The sequence below is a fragment of the Chaetura pelagica genome, unplaced genomic scaffold (genome assembly GCF_000747805.2).
Source record: "Chaetura pelagica isolate M959 unplaced genomic scaffold, ChaPel_1.0 scaffold275, whole genome shotgun sequence".
NCBI lineage: Eukaryota > Metazoa > Chordata > Aves > Apodiformes > Apodidae > Chaetura > Chaetura pelagica.
The window spans coordinates 178,862-182,602 of record NW_009953486.1 but is presented as its reverse complement, the minus strand read 5'-3'; positions in this window follow the sequence as shown (position 1 = coordinate 182,602).

The window sequence follows — 3,741 nt, the reverse complement described above, 5'->3', positions numbered from 1 at the left end:
GTTTTGGTCATCAGGTTTTTCCACAACTGCAGATAAAGGGCACTTACCTCACCCTTCTGAAAGCTTCCCTGGCGCTGGGGGGGCCAAGTAGGTTAGCAGACCATAGACCCTCCTGCCTCTCCAGCCAAAGTGAGGCTGTTTCTGAGTAGGTCAAACCTATCCAGGTTTTCAGATTTTTGACACCTGTGAGGAGCCCTGTTTTGCCCATGCCCGTTCACAGCAATTCATTCCTCTGAAGAGCTGCTTTATCTTCCCCAGGCAAGACAGATTCGTCATCCACACTTCACAATTACTCTCCTTTACCCTGGGATAAAGCTGTGGTTAATAATCCTGTTAGTTGTTTTCCTTTCCTTATTTGAGCATTGGCAGAGGAGGAACTTTCTCTCACCCATCTGGAATTTCGCTGCTATGCAAACTTCTGTGGGCTGGTAGCAAAGGGAGGCAAGAGCACTCCTCTCAAAGTAAGCCCCAAACCCACTTCTAGTGCTTTAGGGCACTTGATGAATTCCAATGCTGTCCATGTGGTGGCAATTTCACCTTCATTTGGAACTGTGGGAGGACACAGAGTAGCCAGGTTACAGCACTTGCTCCTGATGCTCATGATGGGATGATGTCATCCCATCCGGGTGCACAGCCATGGTGACGTGCCAGCCTTGCTGCCAGGGCCTGATGGTGGCTTCTCAGTGATGCTGGTGTCAGATCTTATCCCACTCACCATGACGTCCTGTCCCACAGAACCAGAGGAAGCACCAGGACAGATCACACAGCTTCATGCTTCATCCAACACCTTGTTTGAGGCTCTGGCCAGCACGGCCTGGTTGGGCGCCCGGTGAAGGCGTGATGGGCTCGGTGCCCCTGGCATCCCTCCTGCTCTGCTAAACTGAATGCTGCCTGGAGCAGAGAAGTGTCCCAAATGTCTCTTATGGTGCTCTAGGGTTGCTTTATTCCTAGTAGAATTATTTTTAGTCTCCTTTGCCTTGCAAGAGCTGCTTCTGCACTGCTGACACAGCCTGGAACATCTTTTGCACGCCAACACGTCCAGCACGTCTGTCGGGTCATGTGAGGTGAGGAGCTGCCTGTTCACATCACAGGTAACAGTCTGAAGAGCACTTCACTGCACGTCTGGAAGGTTCACCTCAATGGTGCAGGTTCAGCTGGGCAGGAGACTCTTGGTTTAGTCATGATTTCCAGAAGTGTGCTCATCAGTAACAAACAATGAGGTATCCTTGTGGGTTTGGAGAACGTGGGGTTCCAGCAGTTCTCAGCTGAACACCTGGATTGGATTTCTGAATTGATGTGGGCATTTTGTTACCTTCTGAAGCAATGCCTTGGATTTCTCTGCTGGCAAGTGAGAGAACTTCTAGAGGGACCTGCTAGGAAAGGCAAAGGGTGGCATTGCCACTGGTCTTGACCATTATCCCTTTAAATTAAAAATAATTCTGATTGATGTAGCTGGGAACTGGCACAGCCAGCACCCTGCACGCGGGGAGGAAGGTGGGTTCTGCCCATGCCTGCAGCTCTGCTCCTGCTCCTCAGCTTGTACCAAAGGAAGCACCACAGATTGAATTTACCTTCAGTCTTGGGCCTGTTTCCAAGGTCTCAAGTGTTTGTTTATGGGTTTCCCAAAAGCAATTTGGACAATCAAGAAAAACAAGCTGAATTGGCCCTCCACAGATAAGGGGCTGGATGCCCTCTAAAAAAATCCCTTCTGGCACAGTTTTCTATTAAGATTTGGCTCAAATCTTATCTCCAGAGAGATAAGGGGCAGTAGAGAGGTAGGAAGAACCTTTCCCAAACTCTCCCCAGGACAAAGGTTGCCAAAGAAACTGGAGCAGGTGCTTTTTCACACTGGAATTTTATAGAAGTGGGAAATCCCACATGAAGCATTCCTGAGGGCACTTACCTCACCCTTCTGAAAGCTTCCCTGGCGCTGGGGGGGCCAAGTAGGTTAGCAGACCATAGACCCTCCTGCCTCTCCAGCCAAAGTGAGGCTGTTTCTGAGTAGGTCAAACCTATCCAGGTTTTCAGATTTTTGACACCTGTGAGGAGCCCTGTTTTGCCCATGCCCGTTCACAGCAATTCATTCCTCTGAAGAGCTGCTTTATCTTCCCCAGGCAAGACAGATTCGTCATCCACACTTCACAATTACTCTCCTTTACCCTGGGATAAAGCTGTGGTTAATAATCCTGTTAGTTGTTTTCCTTTCCTTATTTGAGCATTGGCAGAGGAGGAACTTTCTCTCACCCATCTGGAATTTCGCTGCTATGCAAACTTCTGTGGGCTGGTAGCAAAGGGAGGCAAGAGCACTCCTCTCAAAGTAAGCCCCAAACCCACTTCTAGTGCTTTAGGGCACTTGATGAATTCCAATGCTGTCCATGTGGTGGCAATTTCACCTTCATTTGGAACTGTGGGAGGACACAGAGTAGCCAGGTTACAGCACTTGCTCCTGATGCTCATGATGGGATGATGTCATCCCATCCGGGTGCACAGCCATGGTGACGTGCCAGCCTTGCTGCCAGGGCCTGATGGTGGCTTCTCAGTGATGCTGGTGTCAGATCTTATCCCACTCACCATGACGTCCTGTCCCACAGAACCAGAGGAAGCACCAGGACAGATCACACAGCTTCATGCTTCATCCAACACCTTGTTTGAGGCTCTGGCCAGCACGGCCTGGTTGGGCGCCCGGTGAAGGCGTGATGGGCTCGGTGCCCCTGGCATCCCTCCTGCTCTGCTAAACTGAATGCTGCCTGGAGCAGAGAAGTGTCCCAAATGTCTCTTATGGTGCTCTAGGGTTGCTTTATTCCTAGTAGAATTATTTTTAGTCTCCTTTGCCTTGCAAGAGCTGCTTCTGCACTGCTGACACAGCCTGGAACATCTTTTGCACGCCAACACGTCCAGCACGTCTGTCGGGTCATGTGAGGTGAGGAGCTGCCTGTTCACATCACAGGTAACAGTCTGAAGAGCACTTCACTGCACGTCTGGAAGGTTCACCTCAATGGTGCAGGTTCAGCTGGGCAGGAGACTCTTGGTTTAGTCATGATTTCCAGAAGTGTGCTCATCAGTAACAAACAATGAGGTATCCTTGTGGGTTTGGAGAACGTGGGGTTCCAGCAGTTCTCAGCTGAACACCTGGATTGGATTTCTGAATTGATGTGGGCATTTTGTTACCTTCTGAAGCAATGCCTTGGATTTCTCTGCTGGCAAGTGAGAGAACTTCTAGAGGGACCTGCTAGGAAAGGCAAAGGGTGGCATTGCCACTGGTCTTGACCATTATCCCTTTAAATTAAAAATAATTCTGATTGATGTAGCTGGGAACTGGCACAGCCAGCACCCTGCACGCGGGGAGGAAGGTGGGTTCTGCCCATGCCTGCAGCTCTGCTCCTGCTCCTCAGCTTGTACCAAAGGAAGCACCACAGATTGAATTTACCTTCAGTCTTGGGCCTGTTTCCAAGGTCTCAAGTGTTTGTTTATGGGTTTCCCAAAAGCAATTTGGACAATCAAGAAAAACAAGCTGAATTGGCCCTCCACAGATAAGGGGCTGGATGCCCTCTAAAAAAATCCCTTCTGGCACAGTTTTCTATTAAGATTTGGCTCAAATCTTATCTCCAGAGAGATAAGGGGCAGTAGAGAGGTAGGAAGAACCTTTCCCAAACTCTCCCCAGGACAAAGGTTGCCAAAGAAACTGGAGCAGGTGCTTTTTCACACTGGAATTTTATAGAAGTGGGAAATCCCACATGAAGC